This window comes from Dermacentor variabilis, chromosome 4 (genome assembly GCF_050947875.1).
Source record: "Dermacentor variabilis isolate Ectoservices chromosome 4, ASM5094787v1, whole genome shotgun sequence".
Lineage (NCBI taxonomy): Eukaryota > Metazoa > Arthropoda > Arachnida > Ixodida > Ixodidae > Dermacentor > Dermacentor variabilis.
This window is the reverse complement of record NC_134571.1, coordinates 224,543,792-224,570,616: the sequence shown is the minus strand read 5'-3', so window position 1 is coordinate 224,570,616 and position 26,825 is coordinate 224,543,792. Positions and strand designations below refer to the sequence as shown.

Here is a 26,825-nt window from a genome sequence, read left to right as displayed (position 1 = left end):
GCGGGTGCCGTGGCCATAGAGTTTCTCACACCTACAGGAAAATCTGGCCCCACGATCTATGGGAGTTTCTTAAGGGGCGCAGTGCCGTCGTGGGAATGACGACATATGTGTCTGTGAGGCTTGTGTTGGCTGGTGTTGTAAGATGCTTCGTCTAAAACGTGGATATGGCTGCACAAATAACGCGTTCTTAAAGTAAAATCTTCATAAAATGTTTCCGTTCGTGCATATTACATCTTCCGGTGAAGATTACTCACCTACAATGCATAACCAATCGAAGAAAAGCAAGAACAGACGACAAATTGTTCCAAAGCGAGCACAGATCTTGTCTTCTGTCCTCCAACTTTGGCGGCCCGCTGATACATTTTAGGTTTCATATAATTGTACATGCAATAACAAGTTCTCGTAGTTAAACAAAACATGTTTTTGTGTAATAATAAAGCCAAAACACCTTTTTTACGTCCAGCTTTAGTAGGAAATTAATCATTGTGACCGACGGAACGGAGCTTGCCTGGCTCTCCGAGAACAGCGCCAATCCGAAGTCACAATATACCGGCATTCCCATGCATACCACAGCGCACCAGCGCCAGATTTCTCTCTAAGTAATACAGTGAGAAACTCTGTGACCTTGACCGCCTGCGACTCGGCGCATGCGCAGGCCAATTCCCCTCCACACCTTCGCTTCCCGCCTCATGCTTTCCCGGCAGCCTCCTCTTCCACTTTCTTCCTCACGCGCTCTACTTTCATATACGGCTGCGCAACGCGTCCGCTATGATCCTGTGCTCGTCCACTCGGCTACGAGGTACAACACCGCCCGCGCACACCGGCGATCAACGCAGGAACGGGCGCTTATCTGTTGCGCTCCAAGGAGGACGCAAGTGTGATTACATGTTTAGCTGAGTGACGAAAGTGTAGGATAATTATGCGAACTTGAAAGGTTTTTGGTGTGCGAAGTTAGAACACAATGTTTATGTGTACCCATGAAATTTTTCTTCTAATGCTCGATTGATGTGCAATTTGAATTTTTGAGGTCATTCCACAACACTAAGGAGTATTGCTGCAATGGAAAACATATGGGCGTGAACAATTTGAGAAAGGGAAGTGGGGTGCGTAAATCTCGTGCGATATAATAATAATCTTAATAATGATAATAATAAGCCTTGTCACGATCGACCTAAGCTTTCCAAGAAGCCACTGACTACCACATGTGCCGATGGGGGGAGGCCCCACCAGCAACACGCAGCTGCCACTGTTGATGTTCGCCCTTCATCATTCACTTCGCTTCAAGACAGCAACGTCGCCCTCCTGACCGTCACGAAGTGGCCAATTATCGATGAAAGGGTCCTCGTCGAGAGCTCACGGGGAAAGCATCGACGACAGGCGGGTGCCTCCTATTGTGACACGTTGGGGACAGGTGCACCTCGTACACGAGTAGCTCGTTGAAGACTTGAGCAACCCGAGCCGAATGCTGACGACCAGTGAGGGGCGCTATAGGTGGGGAACGGTTCAGCGTTTGCGATTGGCCAGTGGATGCCCTCAACGAAGGAAATAGGGGTTATTTAAGGCCGTCCAGGCCCCCGTTTTAGATCAGAACCACTCGAGACTCGGATAAGAGTCACAACCATCTACCGCCCCGGCTTCGTCGTCGTTTGCCGATTCTTGCGGTGAAGATCCACGTCACCCGGTCGCGATCGTATCAGCTACTTGCTAAATTTCAGCCAAATACACAAAGAGCCCGATAAACTTAAGGGCCTACGTGTGAGGCAGGACTGTCCACGGGTAATGTGTAGAGATGATGAAATTATATACGCACCTATATATATACACACGTATACAGACGCGTACCTGCATATGAACAAAGACCGTGTTGTCTGAATGTGTATATGCACAAAAGAACTAGAAGGAAAAGAAACAGTGGTAAGAAGCCGTTCATGTCTGTATACATTAAGCATACATCTACATAGAAACAAAAAGCTCACAAGTCAACAAATACTACAGGGACAACGTCTCGAGAGAAGACAATACGCTCCTCCGCACAAAGCTCTCAATAAACTCCAGGCAAAGGACTCGCGCCGCCTGCAAACGAACACATACCCACATTTGTCTTTTCTCCCCAGACAGATATACGTCCCGGACATGTCCCTGGTGTAGCAACCACACAGCGACACTCGCGCACATTACACACGAATGCACCGACTGTCCGGGCGACGCAATTTCACCATAAGTGAAAGCACACACACTCACTACGTGGTCTTGGGAGGCGAGGCTCTCCGAACTGGACCTGGGAAGCCGACTGGCGACCCTCGGCCAGGCCCGGTGAGCCGCGATCGCCAGTGTAGCCCTGTCAGAGGGAACCACCCAGGAATAGCCCGCGCGACATCTGTAATAATAAAGTTCCTCCTTTTCCTGCTCGACCAGTGATAACACATGCCGCTAGATAAGTTCTATAAAAGACAATCTCCCTCCATGTTGCCATTTCTCTTATCCTCTGTAGGTAATCAGTCTGTATTTGAAGATAACCAAATTTGTATGAACTTATCTGCTTGCTTGTATGGCGTGAACGTATGCATTGCACCTAGCAGGTTGAAGCATTGTGTTCACTGGGGCTGGCTATCCTGAAAAAAAAAAAAACGGTGCGAGCAACGGACAGCGCTTCGTTGTATGTGCATACTGACCTTCGTTGAAATTGGCTAGTACATAGAAAGAATGTGTTCTTTTTCGAAAATATATAAATGCTCTGGGAATAGCATATGTGCCTAGTGACACAGGGGGACGTGAATGAGCACTTAGTTTTTTAACCTTGGAAGAAAAGTAATGGTAAGAGATACCTAATTGATATTGATATGTACACGAAACCGAAACCTGCAGGAAAACCGAATTGGGCAGCACTAAATAAATTAAACTTATCACAGTCATGCTAAAGTGCACTATTGCTTTCGGTAAACTATGAAAGAAACAACTCTAATTGGCCATTAGTTTTTGCATAAAACTTCTAACGCCTGTCATGTTTCTTTTTCGGCTGGTGTGTGTGTCTTGCAGTGGGCTTATTTTCCGTCGATCTGCAATGTACCATTTAGCCGGTATGCAGGTGTTGTTAAACAACCTTTCATCAGCAGCGGCCTTACAATGTTAACTTTCAAGTATTTTTAATTTGGCAGGTTTTTACCATTTCATTTCTAATGTACTTTCGCACTGTTTTGAGAGTATCATAATTGCTGTAACGTCACCATTTCTTACAGCAGCAAAACCAGGTTATTTAGTGAGGTTCACTGCTCGAAAAACATCCCATAACCCGGACTGTCACACAGGCATATTTCAAATTTCAAAATTGTTATCATAGTATGTTGGCGTAAGCTTGTTTCTAATAATGATAACCGAGTCAGTAAAATTCTGCTTGATATCACACGTGAATTGCGCTACTGGTAGCCTTGATAAAGCGTCCAGAATTGTATTATTTATGTTTTTTTAGTGGCCGTCTTATTCATAAGGCTGCGTGTTTTCCGGTGTTACGGCTACAAGCAGTGAATTTGTATTCATGGTAGCGGTTCTTGGCCAGCGTTGTCTAAGGAGCAAACTTGTCCCTAATTTGTTTATATTCCTCTCTTACAGTAGTGTCTTTTGGTTTATGTTGACATTTTCTGAGAAACTTCCTTTTATGAACACTGTTCCTTGGACTGTTATGATTTCTCTTCTTGAGCAACACCTTCTTCAGAAAATATCCGTATATTTCTTGTAATTCTTTTCTAAAGACTTTGTGTGAGTATTGAGGCAGTTATGTTTTGTAAGTTCATCCAAGTTGAAAGCTATTATGCGCTTATCTACTTGATTATGTTTATTGATAACTGACAACTACTCTATCTCTCAAAGTGATTGCGAGAGCTGCGTTGAATGATTTCACTTTGCCAAGTTCTTGCCAAAACAAAGAATAAGTGCGCCCGTGACATAGCCCTTTCTGAGAACCTTTCATTAGCGCAAATGTGCACAAGTTTGTTCTTTCATATATTCTCGTGTAAGAAGACTCAAAAAGGCTTGTCAACCGAGTTGTTTATTACATCAGTCAAATCAGTATCAGTGGCGGATCCACAGAACTTATTCTGAATGCGATAGTCAACACATTTTTGCGTTAGTTGTTTGGAACTAAAGCTGCGTAGGGAGAGTAAGCATAGCTCGAAAAAGGTGGTGTGATGCGTGATAGTTCTGTTCTGCATGGTGAACGCCTACTTGGTGCGCCTGCCACATCACAACAGAACGTTTCACTGGCGAGTTGATTTTCAACTGGTCTTGAAAAACAGAGTTAGTACGAAAAAAATTATTTGGCGGATTGCGGGCGCGGGATATGAAGGAAAGTTTCCTAACCAATATAACCTGACCAAACGTAACCTTACAATGAGAGCACGCAGTTTGTCTTGGTGAATTTCACAAGGAAGAGCCCAGGCGACACGACGCGAGAGCATGCACTGTTGCATTTTAAGAAAGCGGTAATATTTGTATAGACGCTTCACTCGAATCCGTATTTTCTGTGCAAAGCTTTCTATTCTTAATGGGCTCGTCAAATACCAGCATGTGGCGCATCAGCGGCACGTAGCTGGGCGATTTCACTCGCCTAGTGGTCGAACGTCCGCAGAATGTTTTTGGAGAGCCGACATTTTTATTCGTGGCCCGTACGCTACCATTTTAGCTGATGACTTTAAGCTCAAGAGGAGCAGCTTGGGGTGCCCAGAGGTTCGCAGACGGCCACCAGCGTCGAGCGTCCGGTCGGTGACGTCGTCCGTGGTAGCGCGTCTTCCGCTTCCCCGGACGCGCAGGCGCGCTCTTGTTCGGCACCGCTGTGCAAGCATGGTAGCCGCCACCATTGTTAGCGGCTCCGCACGCGGGTGGAAAGTCGTACAAGGACTGCGCCGTCCGCCTTTGTGCGCCGCGTGTTTTACGGTCGAGCGGCGAAGCTTGCCAGCCTCGCTTTCGACATTGTTTCGCCCGAGCCAACGCGGGCAGAGGCGGAAAGGCGCGCTTATTCCCAACGCATGGGGCGTCGGAGAGAGCGTGTGGGGATAAAAGTGGAGTACACAGTGCTACGCGTTCGTGCCACACATATTTTGTTGCCTAGAAAAAGCTCACTCGCGCTAGGCCCACCCGACAACGGTCTGCCGACTGTCGGCGCCTCTGCCACTGTACCGACGCCAAGCTCTCCGCCGACCGCCGCCAGATTGTCGGCGTCGGTACATTGGGACGGCCGACACGAAGGCACGAAACGCCGACAGTCGGCAGACCGGTGCCTGGTCGGCCTGGTGTGAGTGAGCCTTTGGTGAAGTCATGTCGGAACAGCAATTAAGCAAATATGTTTAGCTTCGCTATGATGGTAACGACCGTGCTTTTTCATATAATACAAATCACAATTATAGTTAAAAATGCATTATAAGACAGAACGTAGCTGTAGGCGAATATATGAAATATAGAACACGAATTGGATAGTCTTGGCCATTCTATTCGCATTTGATTCTAGAACTCTCTATTCCAATTTGTCCAATGTTCCTGTAACAACATGATTTCGAGCTTCGAGGGACAGCGGCTACAGGCACAGTCCAGCCACAGTTCGGCTGAGCACAGCACGGAACAGGCGGCTTCCGCTGATCGATTTGTGCTCGCCCAATGCCCGGCTTTATGAGCAGCCTACTCGCCAGTTTGTTGCCTCAGCTTAGGCAAAGCAGTTTACTATTTGGCTAGTCTCGGCATGTTTGCGCCTCTTCAAAACATTCTGTGTTGTGCCACGGCATCATACTTCTTCATCGAACACAGCAAGTGCTGCCAAAGCGATGGGGCGAAGGCTAGCTTCTTCTTGGGTGTTAGCGCATGCGTGTATTCGGCTGGGACTTCTTCCTCTCCTACGCTGATGCCAATAGAACATAACACACGCGCACAGACACAGCCCCAAGAACGGAATTCGCATGAGACGCACAAACATGAGTATTCCGCACATCCTCCTCAACAAGGGGAAATAAATACAAATCGTGGAATAGATAACATGTCGTCTAAGGCGAGGAAAATTCGGCGAGTAAGAAATAACCCATATTAAACAGTAAATGGGCTTGTGTGGTAGAAGCTGCAAGCCTACCTTGTCGCTGTACTAGCATGAAAGTGTGTTTACAGTTAACCAGACAGCACAGAATATATATATATATATATATATATATATATATATATATATATATATATATATATATATATATATAAACGAGAAGAAAGGCAGTTAACCGAGGGGCCCGATTTTTATTACTCATATAAGAAGCCAAGAAACACTGACACCAAAGACAACATAGGGGAAACTACTTGTGCTGAATAAATTAAATAAAGAAACGATAAATTAATGGAAATCAAAGTGGATGAAAAAACAGCTTGCCGCAGGTGGGAACCAAACCCACAAGCTTCGCATTTATAATAATTTCCATAATTGCCATTAATTTATCGTTTCTTTATTTCATTTATTGAGCACAAGTAATTTCCCCTGTTCTCTTTGGTGTCAGTGTTTGTTGGCTTCTTATGATACGAGTAATAAAAATCTGACCCCTCGGTTAACCCCCATTCTTCTCGTTTATTACATAACCAGGGTCTCGAATCCGGCAACATTGATGCATTCAGGTGGCGTGTGTGGGTTTATTGACCGGTTGCCCTCACCCAAAAAGTTCACGTTCTCGTGACGCCTGCGGCATAAAGGACGTTCCACGTCCGCCGCCAAGGTCTGTGTGTGTCGTGGCACTGGCTAACACTCCCAGGGTTCTGCTACGACACATAAATGCCCAAGAAAGTGGATGGGGAAACGGCGCCGCTGTAGCTCAATTGGTAGAGCATCGCACGCGAAATGCGAAGGTTGTGGGTTCGGTTCCCACCCGCGGCAAGTTGTTTCTTCATCAACTTTAATTTCCATTAATTTATCGTTTCTTTATTTCATTTATTGAGCACAAGTAATTTCGCCTATGTTGTCCTTGGTGTCAGTGTTTGTTGGCTTCTTATGATATGAGTATATATATATATATATATATATATATATATATATATATATATATATATATATATATATATATATAGCATAAAAATTCCACTAAGCGCGCGGTGCACTTAACCGCGGACTAGAGAGACGAAGGTGCTGCGCGCCATGACACGGAGTGCAGCTGCAACTGCAGGCATTTCGTTCATTGGCGGCGCCCACACATGCAGCCAGTACTTGTTCAAAACTCTGTGCTTTCTGGTGCACACTGTAAACGAAATTAACCGACCTGGGAGTTTTTAACAGGTGATGTGCCCTAAAACCTCTCCATCGTCGAATATTTACTCCGATATATGGGATCAGTACAGCGGCATTCCCGAGTTTCACTCCGTTGGCTAGCTGCGGGAGGATTAAGGCGACATGAGGCGATTTTACTCAGCTTGAAAATCTTCTTCTCCTGTGAAAACTTCCACGGGCAGTGTTGAAAAACTACCCTCCGCCGAAACAGGTTGGCCGCGCGGCGCTTCCCACGAGGCTGTGCGCCGCGCCAGCAACCGGCCACGTTCGGCGGAGTCGGCAGTGCTCATGGTTGACGGTTTCTTTACGTCGGTGAAGTGGCGTTCCGTGACAGATTTTCGTCAATTTGTTTCACATATTTCCTTCCAGAAAGTGTTGTAGGCGTGCCTGAAGCTCACCGTATCTTAGCTTCAAGTACGTTAGCTGTGATCACTTTGCTGACAACGATGAATGCAAGAGTAGCGTTTTCAAGTTTGGAAAAAAGGCTTAGGTATACCTCGAACCTGCTCATTGATTGGAGGTGTCGGCTCAGGTTTCTGATTGTGTTTTCGTGCTGAGTGACCGTGGCTTAAGTTTGTGTTTCTCAGTACGTGCATTGCGACTCTATGTCCTTGTGGGTACGTGCTGACAACGTCCTGTCTAATGTTTGAAAGGACCGTAGAGGCGCCTGTATGTGCAAGAGGGTGAACGCAGGACCCACAGAGGTCAACCCTAGTGCTACGGTCTGTCAGACTAAGCACGTGAAAAAGTACGTGCAATGCGCTACTTCAGTTGTTTACCAAATCCCACTAGCTTGCGGGAAAGTATACATTGGGCAAACTGCACGTTGTCTAAATGATAGGTTACGGGTGCACAAATACACGTGCCAGCTTCTGACAGCACCTAGCAACTTGGCCGCACATTGCAAACAATGCAAATGCTCCCCGCTACTAGAAAGCACCACAGTCATAGGAACATCAAAAACAAAAACGGAGCGAGAAATATGGGAGGCGCTCGCGATAGCTAAAGAAAACGAGATGTGCGTAAGCACTCCGTCCATCGCGCTTATCAAAGCTGAGGTCGAGTTTCCCAGGGCGAACGGGTTCATGTGAACGATGTATGCCTGACTCAAGCTATGATCACTTGTCGTCACCTTGTCACATATTTTTATACGTACCCCCCTCCCCCCCGCACCATATCTCCTTGTATATAAGCGCGTTCTTTAACAGTATCAAACAGTTGGTAGTTTGCGCTGGGTCCGTCCACGTCCTGTCCTTCCTTAATATTGTGTTTGTAAAACTGAGCGCAATATAAACATATACGTTTTCAGGTCATGACTTGTGCTTACACCCAATCACCTCTCTTACACTTTGCCCAGAAGAATAATTAGAAAAGTGCAATTCGAGCATGACGCATTACAGCATTACATAGAAACTAGGTTTCAGGGAATATTCTTGCTTTGTGCAGCGAAATAACGCAAGGCTGGAAATATGTACAGAGCGCTACGTTTTGCATTCTCGTTTGCACTGCACTCGATGGTGCTGACGACGACGTTTACTAGAATCTGTAGGCTTAAGGGATAAGCAGCCACAGGATATGGTCTTTATTCTTTCTTCTTCCTCAAATTATAGCGTTCAATGAAACTACTTTTACTCTTCCACCGCTCCAGGAACCAACAAGATGGTCTTTAAAAAAATCAGGTGTTTTACTTGTCGAAACGATGATCTGATTATGAGGGACATCCAAGTGGGAGACTCAGGATTAGTTTTGACGAGCTGGGTTTCTCTAACGTGCACCTGATTCAAATACACGAGTGTTTTTTCTTTTCTTTTTTTTTTTGCACGTCGCGCCTTCGTAATATGGCCGGAATGGAAAGTGCGACCTCAAGTCTAGCAGCACCGTCACGCCACATTAGCCAAGCTACCTTGGCGGGTGTCACTGCTTTGCCTAACTGCCACTGAAATCGCCTTATGTTCATTGTTTTATTTCGCTTATCTGTATTTCTCCGGATCCCAGCGTAGTGCAGGACGTAGAAGTGTTAGATAGGGTAAAGTGCAGTCATCATAGGTTAGTGAGGGCTAGGATTCACCTTAATTTGAAGAAAGAAAGGGTAAAATTGATCACGAAGAAATAGGCCAACCTAGACGCAGTAAGGGTAAAAGCAGACCGATTTAGGTTGGCACTTTCAAACAAATTTGCAGCCTTAGAACCGAAACATGAAGATGCCATAGAAGTAATGAATGAAACCATAACTAGGCTGGCTTCAGAAGCAGCAATTGAAGTGGGAGGTAAGGCTCCAAGGCAACCAGTAGGTAAGCTCTCCCAAATAATAAAGGACCTAATAAAGAAGCGATAAAGAATGAAAGTGGCCAACTCGAGAGATCAGAAGACAGAATTCGCGGAACTGTCGAAACTGATCAACAAGGCGAAAATAAGGGATATGCGAAATTTTAACGTGAGAAAGACTGAGGAAGGAGTAAAAGATAGAAGCGCCCTGAAAACAATGAGAAAGAAACTAGGCATCGGACAAACCAAAATGTATGCACTGAAAGATAGACAGGGTAATATCATCAGCAATCTCGAAGATGTAGTAAAAGCAGCGGAAGAAGTTTAGGCTGACCTGTACAGTACCCAAAGCAGCCACGACACCTCCATTCATAGTAGTAATGAACAGGTTAGAGAGGCTCCTTCTATAACTAGCGATGAAGTTAGGAGGGCCTTGCAAGACATAAAATATGGAAAAGCGGCAGCAGATAGACTACCTGTTGATTTAATCAAATATGGTAGTGACGTACTGCTTGAAAAACTAGCGGCCCTTTGTACAAATTGCCTATCGACTTCAAGAGTCCCAGAGAACTGGAAAAATGCCAACATTATACTAATCCACGAAACGGGAGGCGTTAAGGAATTGAAAAATAATAAGCTCATTAGCTTACTTCCAATATTATATATAATATTCGACAAGATAATCTCCAATAGAATAACAGCAAAAGTCGACTTTAGTCAACCAAGGGAACAGGCAGGTTTCAGGAAGGGATTATCTTCTATGGATCACATCCATGTCATCAATCAGGTAACCAAAAAATCCTCAGAGTACGATCAGCTTCTCTATATGGCTTTCATAGATTACGAAAAGGCATTTGATTCAGTAGAGATGCCAGCAGTCATAGGGGCATTACGTCATCAAGGAGTACAGGACGCTTACGTAAATATCTTGGAAAGTATCCACGGAGATTCCACAGCTATCTTAATTCTCCACAAGAAAAGTAGGAAGATATCTATAAAGTTAGGGGTCAGACAAGGAGACACAATCTCTCCAATGCTATTCACCTCATGCTTGGTAGAACTATTCAAGCTATTAAACGGGGAAGGCTTAGAAGTAAGGATCAACGACGAATATCTCGGCAACCTTACATTTGCAGATGACATTGTCCTGTTCAGCAACACTGGGGACGAGCTACAACAAATGATTGAAGACCTTGACAGAGAGATTATAAGAGTAGGGTTCAATATTAATACGCAGAAGACGAAGATAATGATCAATAGCTGGGCAAGGGAACAGGAGTTCAGGATCGCCAGTCAGCCTTTACAGTCTGTGAAGGAGTACGTTTACCTAGGTCAATTACACACAGGAGACCTTGATCATCAGAAGTAAATTTACAGAATAAAAATGGGTTGGAGCGCCTTCGGCAGACATTATCAGATACATAGTGCAAACTTACCATTATCATTATAAAGAGATGAATACAATCAATGCATTCTACTGATGCTGACATATGGGACAGAAACTTGGAGACTGACAACGAAGCTCGAAAACAAATTAAGGACCGCGCAAAGAGCAATGGAAGGAAGAACGTTAGGCGTAACGTTAAGAGACAGGAAGAGAACAGTGTGGATCAGAGAACAAGCAGGGATAGCCGATATTCTAATTGACATTAGGAGAAAGAAATGTAACTGCGCAGGTCATGTAATGCGTATGTTAGATAGCCGGTGGACCATTAGGGTTACAGAATGTGTGCCAAGAGAAGGGAAGCGCCGTTGAGCATGGCAGAAAACTGGGGGGTGGGGAGGGGCTGGAGATGGATGGATGGAAAAACTTTAATAAGGTCCATCGAGACGTGCACTAGCACGTAGTGAGCTGCTCCCACGTCCGGACAGAAAGACCTAGCCTCACCGCCACGTCACGGGCCCGTTGGACTGCCCATAGTTGGGATTAAAAATCGGGAGCGCGTAGGGCAGCCTCCCACTTGCACGGTGTAACATCTTCGTAGCCTCTTAAGGAGGGTCACCGCCAGAGCCCCTGATCTAAGTTGGCAAAGTCTGAGCAAAGAGTGCAAGTGTTTGACATTTGAATTTCGGGATAGATCCGGTGTGAGAGGGCGGGGCTAGGGTATTCCCCGACTTGCAAGAATCTCAGTGTCAATGCCTGAGGCTTGTTCAGTTTACCGTGTGGCGGCGGATACTAACGCCTCCCCAGATAAAATAATTTTTGAGTTCGTTGTACGAGGCAGGGGATCTGTATTGTCCGGAACCTCAGCTCCGCGCCAGCCGATAGCTACGCGGTGGACAACTCCTCGCTCAGCTCTGTGGGCAGACTCACGTGGAGGGGAGGGGGGAGACGAAATGAACAAATTCGCAGGCGCTAGTTTTAATCAAGTGGCGCGCAGGGAGAGGCCTTCGCCCTGCAGTGGACATACAATATGCTGCTGTTGTTGATGATGATCCATATTTTTCTATATTTTTCAACTTTTCTTAATTTTCCTCTAACCATTCATGCCATGAGACTAAATAATGATATATAAAAAAGAGGGAACGCCAGCCTAAGCCTGTTTTTGAAGCGTATCTGATGTGCGTGCATGTGATATGCTAGTGGGGAACTGGAGTTCGCACTCGCCTCGCTGAGCCATCGGGAAAAGAAGGCGAATTGTGCTTCGCGGCCGGGCACGAAAAGCAATTCTGGAAGCCCTGGTGGTGAGGCTTCGGCTTTGTTCCGTTGACAACTCCGACGAGAAGGCAACCACGAAACGTCGCGACCAAGTGCAACAATAGTATTCCCCCACTGCCATTGCTTTTCGAATCCGCTTCTCTTGAGGAATGCAGAAAAGAAATAGGAACAGGGTGACAATATGACGGACGCATCGTCGCACTCGCGGAGAACACGTCGACCATTTGCAGCTGCGTGGTGCACGCATTTTATTGATGAGGCGCGCAGGCACTGTTACGGCTGGCGTCTAGCACAGCGTGCAAAAAGCATTCTCGCCCACCATGCATCGTCGAAACGAAGTGTGACTTCCTAATTCGCCATGGTTGTCTGGAGTGGATGCCGGTCTGGCGGACACCCCGCAGAGTTTGCAGGCCCCTTTTGTGTGCGTGGGACTTTAAAGGGACCCTTTCCTCGAACTGTCAAGCGCTACAGGAGAACTTTCGCGAACCAACGTCGCCTAGAAGAAAGGATCAAGGCACGACGAGACCGTCAGCTGGGACAATGGATCAGCCGCCTTTCCTCATTCAGTGGCGGGACGCCCATTTCTTGCAGCGGCTCGGTATCTACGGTGGCGGGACGCCCTTTCCGCGAACGAGCACTGCGCAAAAGAGAAGGATAAGCGTCTACAATCCCGGACCTGGGGCTTGGTATCTACGGAGGCGGGACGCTCTTTCCTTTCTGCAGGCTTGGTACCTACGGAGACGTGACGCCCATCCACAAACTGCACCTGGACTGCGGCCCAGCTGTATGCCAGGGGCCGCGCCACGTCACCTGCCTGCAAGAGGTGCGGGGACGCTGAGACTCTGGAGACCTTCTCTTTGTCTGCCCATCCTTGGCGCAGGAACACTCCACAGTGATCAACACCTACAGACGCCGCGGCCTTCCAGCGGCCACAGAGACTGACCTGCTGTTCACGGTGTGTCCCCAGCTCCCTGCGCTGCGATGCCTGCTGGAGTTTATAAGTTCCACGGTAACAGACACCCTATAAGCGCCCGCTACAACGCTGGCAACTTTACTGAGGACTGCCACCTGTCGCGCATGGTGGAGTCTGTTAGGCCATATCCTCCCTCTTTCTTTCAGATCTTTCACTTCCCACTCCCTCTCCCCTGACCACGCTTCGCCGTGCTCCCTCGCGGGTTGCAGAATCAAGCGTCCTTCCTTTCTTCAGATCACTATCACTATCATCCACAAACCAGACTCTGTGCCTCTCACGTGACGTCGACGGGAGCAAGATCCCGCCCACGATTTTTAGAGAGCCTATTTAAAGGGGCTCCGAAATCTGTTGTTTTGAAACATTTCATTCTGTTCTTATCATCTTTCACCAACCTTTGAATAAACCGTGCAAGTTTCGCACTAGAAATCGCCTCGTCCTTGCCTGGTCGCTATGGTCTACCGGATGCCTGCAGCCTGCTGACAACGTCACGCTACCGATTAGTAACGTCGGTCGGGCTTCGATAAACAGGCGTCGCAACAACTCGGCAACGGTGGAGTACGCTATCCTGGAGTACGCAACAGCAAGTTGTGCCTTCTATCCACCCCAGTCGACATATGGAACACTCAGTCTGTTAGTGTACAGACCAACATCTTTTTGCTTATGGTTGTATACTGTGCCGGTATTATACTTGTAATTTGGGTTGTGCTTTACTGATAGACTTGTTTTTAGAGTGTTTAGTAATTTTATTACTTTTCCCTTTCTTTTTCGTAGATAAGATTTTGGGACAGCTGACGCTTTCTCTGGCCAAACTTTCCATATTTCATCTTGAAACTGCAAAAGCGCACAAAGACGAGAACGAAGAAAGAAGACAGAGTTTCGATATTTGAAAGCTAATAAACACGAGGAAGTTTTTTTTATTCAGAATATCCCACACACTTTGCGCTTTGGAATGACGTTGACAGTCGAAGCGCATAGGTCGCCTATCCCTCAGGAACTGATAATCACGTCGCTGGTTAGAGAAGAAATCACGCTTGTCACGCCGCCTCGTTCTGCGGAAGTTGTCAATGACCGAACCCAGTAGCGCGCCTCGCGGTTATCAGCCGACTGTGGTTGGTGCATGTTGCGCTGTGACCACAGACTCCGTACCCGCGGAGTGGTGGGCGTAACTCCTAAGCGTCCCAGATTTAATAAGGTCCCTAGATGAGAGAAGGGACCTTAAGATCGAAGCGGGTTCAGCACGAGGAACCGCGGCGAATGAGAGGAGCTGTCGCTCGGCGCTGTGGGCCACGCCCACGTGGCCTCCGCTGTGGGTCTGGATTGCGAGAGTTCGCGCGCGAGGCCAGCCGTGTCGACAGCCGGGGCGTCGGGTGTGCGAGGAATGCTCCGAGGCGTGATGCCATGCTCTCGGAATCCACTTGTGCAGTGGAGGCAAAGCTCCCACTCTGCGGCCACTGGAAGGCGTCCGTCTTTTAATCATAGAAGGGGCCCAGCAGCTACGATACCGTAGAAGCGTTGTCGCAGTTTCAACGACGTTATGTATTAAGACATCAGTTTAACAAACAAGAATAATGACTGTTGGGATGATTCTATCGTCCGCTGCACCACAAAACAGCTGCGTGAGAGAAAACGATATGCGGGGATTTTATGGTTTCTAATTCAATCGCTGTCATGGTATACCCTTGCTTATTCTGCGAAAATGGGACAGCTTGATTAAAGCTGTAGCTTGTGCAGGCACACGTTTATAACTGCTCCGACGCGAATGGCTCCCCATCTCTCTGGACAGAAAGTGTTCGAACATGGGTGTTGCTCCGACAGATATTTAGTTCTCGAGGTTCTGCGAGATTTTTCTGGGGCACAGTGACATTCTCAATTCTCCGTGAATAGTAGTATATACTTGTTTTTAGTCTTAATTAAAGGTTAGTGCTTGCGTTGGGCATTTTCTCTTACAACCTATTTCTTTCTTTTTTCTCTATTTGCCCCGTTATGCATGTACTTGCTTTGTTCATGTATTGCTTTTGGTCACAGACAGACAGTTTATAAAATGCAGTACTTCGTTTTCCTCTTTTCTTTTCTCTTTATTAGCTGAGGTTTTACAGTATGATGGGGCCCAACTTCTTGCAGCTAAATAAGAGGAACAATGACTTGCCGTCTGGATTGTCCGCTTTACTTGTCACGTATTACGCTGTTTGGTGAACCTTCAGAATTTATAGAGAATTTCACCGCTCAGGGAAATAGGCGCTACCGATGGCAATGATGTAAGCTGCGCGCTGAATTAAACAGTCAGGCAAGACTAGCCGTGTTATACTTCTTTCTTGACAAATACTGCAGAAAAATTGCGAAGTAGTTTATCACCTTGAAATAAATATTGAAGCGGTATATACGTAGTTTGTGACAAACAAGCGGGTCACTATCGTGGAAGGCGTATTTAACGAAATATCGAACACCATGATGAGATGCGGCTAGCACTTTATTACGGTCGGGGTGTTTCCTTTCAGAGTGCATGCCCTATGATGGCATTTCACGAATGGAATGTGATTGTTACTCGAATGCTGTATAGATAGGAGGACACCTACTGCACATCGTCACATTTCTCCATCAACAAGAAAGTCAACTGAGTGACCTTTCGTTTCTCGTAATCCTCTGATTCTTCTGGTATACATTTGCGAAGCCGACAAGGCAGAGATAATGTAACCTTTCTACGTATGTGATTCGACCGATGCGACTTTATCATTGGGATCCTGAACGGTGGATGATAAAAAACGTCGAGCAAAAGGAGTGCGAGAAGTAATTATACAGCCCCTGATTTTGCTTTTGTTACTGTATAGATCGAATGGAAAGCGAGTCGGTTTAGACAGCTAGCATGAAAAAGAAAGCGAAAGCACAAAACACACAGTCTGCTCTTCAGCCGGTTACTGATGCTCTTAAGAGAAAGGGCGAACAAAGAATACTCGTGTTGTCTTCTCTTCCCCGCGTCTTTTCTCTTGCCAGAAATTTTTTTGACCTAAGACTGAACAATATGCGCGTACTGCACTGACTGCGCGCTCCTTGAGCGGTCAGTTTGTTTATTTTCCCACGTCTAGCTTTCGCAGTTCGCGCGAGTGGCTTATGAATTTTTTTTAATGAACACTCCGTATTTAGTTAAACAGGCGATTATGACGCTAAGTTGCTGTGGGGAAATGGAATCTAGGGTTATGTCGCGTTATGTTAAGCTTCGCGACTCCGACGTGGTGCAGTGTTTGCTGGATTCTTTGTCTGTGTCAATGCGCCTTCCCTTGAAGCGGTCCACTCAAAGCTGCGAAGTGCCAAATTTTTGCTATATTCGCACAACCGCAACCGGCGTGCAGAAAAGTCTATTAGCCAGAAAAATGTGGCTGAGGTGGGACATGCCGAGTCGTTCCGTTCGTCGTTTGCCTGAGCGTGTCAGCGAGTGTCCGGCGCCGAGATCGCGGACAGACGCGTGTCTGCTTCGCTGACATGCGGACCCGATGTTCGACTGAACCCGCTTGAGCACCCTAACCGCCTGTGCGAGTACGACAAAAGACTTTCGACATGAGCGAGCGAATCATTTAAACGTCGCGAAGTAGCTACAGGCATGGGCCGGTTGAGCTGCGACAGAAATGAGTTGGTAATGTGAAGCATTGTGCGCTTTCCTGCAATTTTATAGGTTGGCGTAGCACAGGCAAGGCTACTAGTTTGGGCAAAGGGCCCACGGCAGCGCGCGACTGTTTGAGGGAGGATGGACACGTGGGTAAAGAATACTCTACTCAAGATTGATCGATCGATTGTTTTGAAAAAGTAGCGGTCGCAGTCGCCCGAAAAGCAAAGCATCGACTGCGATAACAAATAACTAGACAGCTACAAGAATAAGTATAGTAGTTTCATCGGCCGTATAAACTTGCAAACATAGGCATACTGACTAAATTAACAACCATGTTGTCACGCGCGCACAAGAAAACATGATGATGATGATGATGGTGACAAAATGTATTTATTAAGGGATGGCTCGAAGGCCTATAAGCAAACATAAAAACATCTCACTCGATGACAGCTTAAACTCGCTGTCGAAACGCTGGAGTAAGGAAGCACGGCAGCAGCAGCGAGCGAATTGACATTCGCGCTGCATCTCGCATCAATGCGAACTAACGAAAACACAACGTGCGGCGGACTCTGTTCCGTCGCAGGTGGTTTTCAAGATACAGCGGTCCGGGCTGACGCGAGCGCGGCCGCAGAAGGCGCCTCCCTTCCCCGAGCCTTGCACACAACCGAAGGCGACGCGCTGCCTCCCCGTTTTTCTCTCTTGCGTGCGCGAGATAGAGGCGCGATCACCATCGCACGCTTTTACTCGCACATGCAGCATACGGGGAGCGGGGACTGTTTTACCGCATTTGGACTTTATACGGAACCTCACGGTGACGCCAGCAGTGACGACGAAGGTGACGGTAGAAATGCGCCTGGGGTGTCCACATAATTGTTAAATGCAGAGAAAAGAGCGGAGGAGTGCTGAGGAGAAAGTACAAGTGTGGAGAAGCGAATGGGCCCGGGCTTGTCCACTTTCTTGCGGGCAGCCGAACCGTCCCGCTGCCTTAGAATGACGAAGAGAGCGTGCCGCGATGGCATACGAGAGCATCGCGAAGCTGCCCTCTACTACAGCTCATGTGCGACTGCCCCAAACTGCGCTCATCAAGGTTCCTGTAAAAAGCGGGGCTACACCCAAGCCGTCCACCTGACTCGCATCTGTGGATCTATCGTCTATGCCATAGATGCCTGTCGTACTTCACTACGTATGACATGCGGGCTTGATGCTTTTATGCTGCGGAGCTAACTCTCAAATAACAAAGAGTACGCTGTGAATAAGGAGCAGGTATTGGTAGTGGAGGTGATTACTTATGAATGAAAGAGCTTGGAACAGGAAAATGAAGCAGGACCCCTGCATTGATTGGCATGATTCGTTGTTGCGTGGTCAAGCAGCGTAGAATGCGCCGGGCTCTGGGTGATCCCGGCGCCGTCTAAGAGTGTCGCTAGGTTTTCACGTGGGTAAGCCTGATATTGAGCTGTGCTTGTAGGAAAGACAAGCGCTGCCGCCGTGTCAGGCGCGAGGCCTAGATTGCGGAAGGTGGTGAGGATTTCAAATCAAATCAAATCAAATCAAAGTTTTATTTCATCTCTCAAACAAAGCGAGAAAAGCGGTGGCGGGAAAAAGCTGCATTACTGCAGCTTGACTAAGCCCGGCCCCCTATGGTACAATTCGACAGTGTGCAGCAGTAGTATAGGTACATAACATAAGTGAAGGCACTGAACAGGAAATGTGAAGGAGAAAAAAAAATGGTAACATGGACGTACAGGCAGTAATTTTTTTTTGTGCAGGACAACAACAACAACAAAATTGACGAAAATAGAATTACATACGAGATGATTTCAGAAAATAAGCTGTGAATGCAGCTAAAAAATGAACAAAAATTGAATACATCAGATGTATCAAACTCGATATAAATAGACGACATAAGCATATGTGCATACATACACATATACATACACTAATACTAATGTATACCAATACCAATGTATGTACTAATACGTATACAATAATCCAATACAAGTACAGGAATCACACAGCAGGATTTTGCGAGAGAAAATAAGTGAAGAAAGAACGAGGAGACATAGTATCCGGGTTTAATCCACTTGTAGTTAGGGTGTTTAGTAGATCAGCTATACGGTAGGACACAGATTGCTGTCCATAATTAGTACGACAAAAGCTTGTTAACCAAATATTGGTATGTCTCGTGTTATAGGGAATTTCGCGACGATTCAGGTTAAACAACTTTACATAATCAACATTTCCCCTTCTCATCGTTGTTCTGTACAGGCATGCTAGACGAAATGAATAAATGAATTCAAGCGGCATTATTTTGTATTCGTAAAAATATTTAGACGTGTGTTCATTGGAGGAAAGATTAGCTACAGCACGAATTGCTCGTTTTTGACATAATTTTACTTTAGCGATGTTTTGTTTTGATGTCGTGGCCCAGACTAGGTGACAGTAATTTAGTGAAGAAAGAAAAAGTGAGTTATATACAGTTCGTTTCACAGTGGTGGGCAAGACATGTCGGTGTCTATGTAACAGTCCCGTTATTCTGTTTAGCTTTCCGCAAGGAGATTCCACATGTTTGTTCCAAATCAGATTTTCTGAAAATATAAGTCCTAGTGTTCCAACGTCATTTAAAATTTTAATTTCCTCACTTTTTAAATACAACCTGTCTTCAAGATTTAGGGCCTTATGCTTTGGACGAAACATGATCGCTTGCGTTTTTTTAGCATTAATTCTTAAATAGTTTCTATCACACCAATTTGCGATATCCTGGAGCACAATGTTTGCATAATTGACCAGAGTGTCCGGATTTGTGCCACTGAAAAAAATGGTGGTATCGTCTGCATAGCCTATCCATTTGATGCTTTCAGCGGTCGAAAAAAGATCATTCATGTAAACAATGAAAAGAAGTGGTCCGAGAATGCTCCCTTGTGGCACACCATGTGGGATAGCTTTTATTTTTGAGTTTGAATGATTATGGCAAACGTACTGACACCGATGTTGCAGATACGAAGACAAAAGCTCGTTTGCGTGACCACGTACTCCGTGTTGTTCAAGCTTAGCTAAAGGTGTAATATGATGAACAGTATCGAATGCTTTGGTGAAATCTAAATATATACCCAAGACTAGTTCTTTTGCATCAAAAGCTGTAGCTATGAATTATTTTTGTGCTAGTAAAGCCAATTCCGTTGATTTGCCTTTGAGAAAACCATACTGTGATGTCGAGATGAGCGAGTGTTTGTCTAAGAAACCATACAATTGCTTGTGTAGGATTTTTTCTAAGCCCTTCGAAAAGACAGGCAAAATGGAAATGGGCCTAAAATTATTTGGGTCGTTTTTATTTCCACCTTTGTGGATTGCTACCACTTTTGCAATCTGCATCTCCTTCGGAAAGCAGCTCTTTTCTAAGCATAAGTTGTAGATTTCAACTAAAATGGGCGCAATTATGTCTATAACAAATTTGACTGGTCTAACTTGCACATCATTTACATCACGTGATTTGGAATTTTTTAGGCTATAAAACACATTTTTAACTTCATTTTCACTTGTGGGAAAAAACACCATACTACCAGAAAATTGTGCTGTTCTATGAATCGAGGGTATGCCTGTTCTGTTGCAACTTGTAGGCTCTCCAACAGCTATGAAATGATCATTCAAAACATTTGAAAAATCTGCTCCGCGGACAATGCGGTCGTTCACAAGCATGCTGTTAACATTAGAACCATTGGTCTGTTTTATAAGACCGTTTAGTCGCTTCCAGAACAGGGCCGAGTTGCTCACCACATCGTTAAAATAGGCTTGGTAATACTCTTTTTTCGCGGCGTTTAGTTTAGCGTTGAGCTTATTTCTAAACACCTTGAAGGCCTTAAACTTGTCAACGTCTTTGGTTTTCACAAATTCCCAGTACATGCGGTTTTTCAAATTTATCTGCTTGTAAGGGGAAGTGTTTATCCAAGGTTTTCGAGAGTTCTTACATTTTCTGATTACGATATCTGGAAAATGTTTTTTATATATAGTGTTAAAATCCACAATGAATGCTTCGTACATGCTATCTGCGTCGTTACAAGATAGAACTTGACTCCAATCATGAATTTGAACTTCCATTCGAAAAGAATGAAGGGAACGATCTGTAATATGCTGTGTATGCACAGGAATGCTACGTTCACGCTTTTCTTCATTTCCATCAGAAATAAAAGCAAAGAGAGGAAAATGGTCGCTAATATCGCACATAAGTGACACAATTTCACAGTCTGCATTTGTGATAAACAGATCAAGTAGACTCGATGTTCTATCAGTGATGCGGGTTGGTTCATTTATAACATTTTTAAATCCACTAGATGTGAGAATTGACTGAAGATCACTACTAATGCTGGAAACAGATAGGAAATATTTGCTCAGGTCACCACTGAGATATAGTACATATTTGTTTTGGGACACGAATTCTAACATTTCCTCAAAAAAATCAAGAAAAACTTGACACCGAGCGTTAGGAGGCCGGTAGACCACTGATATAATCCTGGAGCCGTTTTGCACACTTAATATTTCAAAATTATCATTTGAGATAGAGAATTCCTTCAGAACTTGCACGTCGTGAGCGCGACTAACCAACAGCAACACGCCACCACCCCGGCGTTGCGGACGGTTTAGTACGAAGGTTTCATAACCAGTACGCGTAAACGGAACGTTCTGTCGTGAATACCAAGTTACATGGCGTCAAAGTGAACATCAGTAGAATCAATGAGCAAATCTATATCATCATGCTTGTTTTCTAATGATCGTGCATTAAGATGAAGGAAGGCCAGGGAGCTCTTGTTTCGCAGTGTTTTTAGGTTTTTCGGCGCAACAGCCATCTTGGCGCAACAAGAAAATAAGATGTAAGCTTGGGATTGAAACAGATTGCTCTGATAGGCTTATCACGGCTCTTCAGCATTGTTTGTCATGAGCTGTATGGCATCGAGGCTGATGAGCCGAAGCACAGGGGAGCCATCTTCTCGACGTGCGAAGACTTTCCCGTATTTGGTCCATACGTGCTTCCACCCCGCCTGCCTCTTTTTTGCTGTTGCAGCGCCAAGTATCTGCTTACTTTTTCGGGTGAGATGCTCGTTTATGTACGCGGCACTCGCTTTCCCTTGCCCCAACACAGCAGTCGTGATCCGCATTTTCTTTGCTTTCGCAAGGACTGCATTACGCTTTTCTCGCCTCACGAACCGCACGACAATGTTCTTTTCATTTCCCTTTGCCGTTGGTACCTGATGACAAACATCAATGTCACTTTCGGTCACAGCGTCACCAATAAACTCAGCCAACTTCGCGACGGCTTCAAATGGCTCATAGTCTGCAGGGACGCCCTTAATTTCAATGTTGTTTGTTCGAGAATAGCGTTCCAGGTCTTCGATTCGGTCAGTTAACCTGCGGTTTTCCTCCTGGAGAGCTTGGTTGCTAGTCTTCAGTGACTTAATTTCTTTCATCAGTTCTTTGACCTCTCTGTGACATTCAGCCACTGTACCATGGACTGACTGTACCAGACTGACTGTACCAGACTGTACCAGACACTCTACCATGGACTGTATCACAGGTATCGCTACAATACTGAACACTTTTCTTTAGCGTTTTGAATTCAGCAAGAACTTCCTTTCTGAAATTAAACAACTCTTGTCGTGAACTGTCGAGGTCGTCTGTATCCTCGCGCTTTCCCTTCGAGAGCGGCATTTCTTAAAAATGGGAAGCTGGTAACACACTTGAAAACTGGTAACACACACACATAAAGAAAGAAGCAACGACCAGTACAATAGCTGTGTTCGGCAGCCGTGCGGAAGGAAATAGGCGTGAAAAACACGTACAGAAAACTTTGCTTACCTGCAAAAAGCAGGAAAGTCAATGCGCGTAACCGTGTCGCACCACTACCGAACTAAGCGTCTACGGCCGTAGCAGGGTCCTTTTATAATTGATCCAGGTGGGGGTGATGTCGGCGCATGCTCGGTAGCAGGTCCAGACTAATAGCAGTCGGCGATGACAATTTCTTTCTTGGCAGGTTAGGATCCACCCCTTGGCAGTGCAGTCTTGTCCAGCGCTGCAAAAAGCAGGAAAGTCAATGCGCGTAACCGTGTCGCACCACTGCCGAACTGAACCATTTAGCGATCATTTCTGTTAGCTTAGAGGAAATCGATGGCAGGGGTTGAGGAAAAGCGACCATTTGTGGATTTGCTTTACAACTAGCAACTCAGCAGACTGTCAGGTTTCCTTGGCGCATGGTACCAAACTCTTTTAGAAGGCAGACTGTGTTGCATACGTTACTTACTTGCTGCAAAAAAGAAACAAAGGAGTTCCTTTCTGTCATTGTTTCTTTTATTTACTTTGCTTCTGTCCATGCGTTTTCGTGCAGCAAGGTAAGCTTTACACACAGGAACACCTGCCTGCAAAAAAAAAACAATAAAGAAACAAGAAAACAAAAAGAAAAGCAGGAGGCAGACAACAATCTAGGTATAGTTTCACGTAAGTGAAGCTTTCTTAACATTGATAAATGGTAAATTAAAGAAACACATTGTAGGTACCACCATGTGCAGGTCTCCTTATTTAAATACTACCACATGCGCATGGTATGAGGTTGCCTTCTTGTTGCGCAACTCTCTAGACTTTCCAAGGTTGCGGCAGAACTCACAAATGGAAACTCACAACTGGGAGAAAGAATCTTCTGCAGTCTCTTTTGTATACGTCTCATGATGTGAGTTGCCTATTTCTGATTGGTTAGTTGTTCATAGCACATTTTACCAGCTATTTGCGAAACGAAACTGCCCTTGCTGTTGCCGAAAGACTCCCTGCTGACAATTTTGCTCCTATGCGCATGCGTCATAAATCACGAATGAACTGAGACCATGTATGTAGGGCGCAACTTTTCGTCAAACACCACAGTCGACAGGGAATGAGTACGTGTTCATATGTGCTACGGAAAGGGTGCCGGATGTGTGTTGCAAATTAGGCGGCGTTTAAGCCGACACAAGACTGTATAACGTCAGTGTGCACCGGCACAGTCGACAGAGGTTAGAAGTGGACACCAAAGTGCGGCAGTGAGGAGGCTAATAGCTGCTTTACAAATTGTGCGCTCTATATGCCAACTGGACTCCGCCGAAGCGAGGCGACTCTGCTTTATCGCTTATGGTTAGGGGTGGCTTTCACGAAATCTTACTCATTCCGCATTGGAATGGCCGACAACGCTCTCTGCAATGCCTGTCTTTGCGAGGAGACGCTGCAACACATTCTGTGCGACTGTCCTGAATATAATGTTCAGCGACAGTCCCTGGCATCCGTTCTCGCGCACCTTGACACTAGACCATTGTCCCTCGACACGATTTTCACATGCCGCCGACAGAAGACATCGCAGGTGAAGGCGACAAAGGGACTACTTCAGTTTTTGAAAGAGACGGGATTGGACAAGCGGCTCTGACAGTGTTATCACGTACAATGCCGGATTGATAGACTCTACCGGACGATGTTTGTGTGCTGTGCTATGTGCTCTCTCTCTCTCTCTCTCCCCCTTCCCCATCTTTCATCGCACCCATCCCTCTCCCATGTGTAGGGTAGCAAGCCGGTTACGCTAAACTGGTTAACCTCCCTGCCTTTCCTTCTCTACTTTTTCCTTCCTTCCTTCCGTGCGCTTAGGGGTTGCTTGTTTTTCTATAGGTTTCCTTCTTTTGAATTACGCCGCCAGTGTCGAGGATCAGAGGCATCATCAGTGTGCTGCAAGATAGAACCAAGTGACGGACGCCTAGTGTGTATGCGTCAGTTGCGGCCAAAGCACCCAGATTTTCTGCATGTGTGAAATTAGAGCAGTGCCTCGCCGAACAACCGGAAAAACTAGCACCCGTCTTCTTGTTACTACCACCAAATTCGTTCATGCAAGACACTGCTTTGAACATTGCAGTCATACAAGACGGAAATACACTTCCACTCTTGAGGAAGGAGTGGGTCTAGTTGAGAAGTCAAATTTTAGAAACGCCTTTTAATGATTTTGAAAATTAGACGTCTCATTTTCAAATCAAATAAATGGAAGTGGTCGTTTCGTCGACTTACACAAAGATGCTGATGTCACGGTACTTAAGCTGTAAGAGTTGAGGAGGACTTCGGGATGAAAACTGGAGGTTTATTTACATTATTTACAGTGAGAGGACCAAGAAATTAACAGTCATAGAGTCATTACGGGCCGGCAGCAACTCGGACGCTGCGGCCCGTGGCAAGAAGCTCGAAAGAGATGAATGAAGGAATGCTCCCTTGCTGCTTCCGGTCTCTGGCTTTTAAGCCCTTCGGTGTCTCGAAGACACGTCACGTTCGGCCAATCGGGGAGCCCGCTCAGGTGACGCCATTTTCGGCCAATCGGCGAGCCCGCTCAGGTGTCGTCATTTTCGGCCAATGGTAGGCGCCCGTGCGATTGTGTCACACCCGGCGCACAGGGTCGCTCCTTAGGCCCCAGTTGTCCGAGCGCTTACTTCTCTCTGCGGTACTGCCATTCTGACTTGCAAGCGCCGTCACAAAGGCGGATGGGGGCGACGTTTCAGTGCTACAAAGCAGCTTTACTCGGGCTCTGCGTTACCTGGAACCGTGCCAGGCTCGCGCTACACTTTCGGGAAGAGTCAAGCAGTGAATAGCTCCACCTGCGGCGCACGAGGTGGGGGACGCCAACTCGTTTGCATGTGCCGCGCCTCGGGAACGGGGTAGATGTGCTTCTGCACTCCTTAATTAGCTGTGGCGCGATTCGATGTGGTCTGGTGAACTCGAAGGAGGCTCAGGAAAAGGCCCCGTATCTAACAAAGCAAACGAAGTGTTTTTTAAGTACTTGACGTGCTAGTAAAAGGAAAAAAAAGGTGACTTTAAAAGCAATTCATCAGATAGGTCAGATCTAAGACCACATCTATCTTCTCAGATCTATGGTCTATAGATCTATGATCTATTTTGGGATCTCAGATTTGGGTCCGTGGATGATATTGCAAGAAGAAGGGTTGCATATGCAGCATTTTCGGCTGTATCTTTTGTCACGCCAATGCATTGGGTGCATTTTTTTTGAATAAGCACGAGAAATCCTGGCAGGGGCTTGGCAGGGGTACTGTGGCTTGTTCCGAGCACTTCAGTAACATCCCGCTGACAGTTCTTTCAATGACTAGCTAATATTTTGCAACCGACGAGTCCCTTACAAGCCAGAATTCGCGTTCTGATGCGTCTAGCTCAACGAAGACTCCTGCAGTATTTCATTGTGATAGCTAGTGTAAGATAAAAAAGTCTGCACCTTCTAAGCAAAGAAAAAAGTAAAGAACAGATAAGATAGCAAAGACAGAGAGGGTTGGAAATCTATGTAAATGTGAAAAATTCCGTCTTACTGCGCGACCCAGATATCAGGTACACCATTGTGCCAGCCTCAGGCAACAGGCGCCAAAGCGAGTACGCACAGATGGAGAGGGAGGGAAAGAGATAAGAAGAAGGCAGGGAGGTTAACCAGAATCACGTCCGGTTGACTACCCTACACCGGGGAAATGGGAAAGGGGGAAAACAAAGATAACAGGGAGAGAGAGGAAAGAAGGAAATTGCAGTGAGTTCGCTGACGTGTGTGGCCTTACAGAAATTGCATTAATAGTCACAGATGGTCGCACAAGCCCGTCGTCCTTAAGAAGCACAAAAGTGCCTTCACCGCTTTATGGGCCGACGGGCGATGGGGGCGGTGTTCCAGCAGCACCTGCACAGAAAGCGGCCGATTGTCCAGTTTTTGAAAAGCTTTGGCAAGTTCTTGTCTCTCAGGGGTGTATCGTGGACAGTGGCACAGCAGGTGGTCGATGTTTTCTTCCGTGCCACAGACCTCGCATGCTCCACTGTCAGTCACTCCAATTAATGTAGAGTATGCCTTTATGAAGGCAACTCCTAACCAAAGGCGACAGATAAGCCTAGCTTCACGTCGAGGAAGTCCGAGTGGAGGCCGGAGTTGCAGGGAGGGGTTTAGTCGATGCAGTCGTGTAGCACAGATGGAACTACATGCACAAAGTGTGGTGCTGGGCGTACGTGTCGTGGACATTGTCTGAAAATGCACTGC

The 26,825-nt window shown here is 46.2% G+C and overlaps 1 protein-coding gene and 1 long non-coding RNA gene across 3 annotated transcripts in view; one reads left to right on the top strand and one right to left on the bottom strand.

Moving 5' to 3' along the window:
- The window catches only part of LOC142580132 (uncharacterized), a 76,798-nt gene extending 54,145 nt beyond the window's left edge, over nucleotides 1-22,653 (bottom strand). Inside the window, exon 1 of the long non-coding RNA XR_012827576.1 lies at nucleotides 22,613-22,653. This is a non-coding gene — a long non-coding RNA (uncharacterized LOC142580132). The remainder of the gene's footprint in view (nucleotides 1-22,612) is intronic.
- LOC142580131 (uncharacterized) overlaps nucleotides 1-26,825 on the top strand; it is a 462,133-nt gene that overhangs the window by 15,368 nt on the left and 419,940 nt on the right. The window lies entirely within an intron of this gene.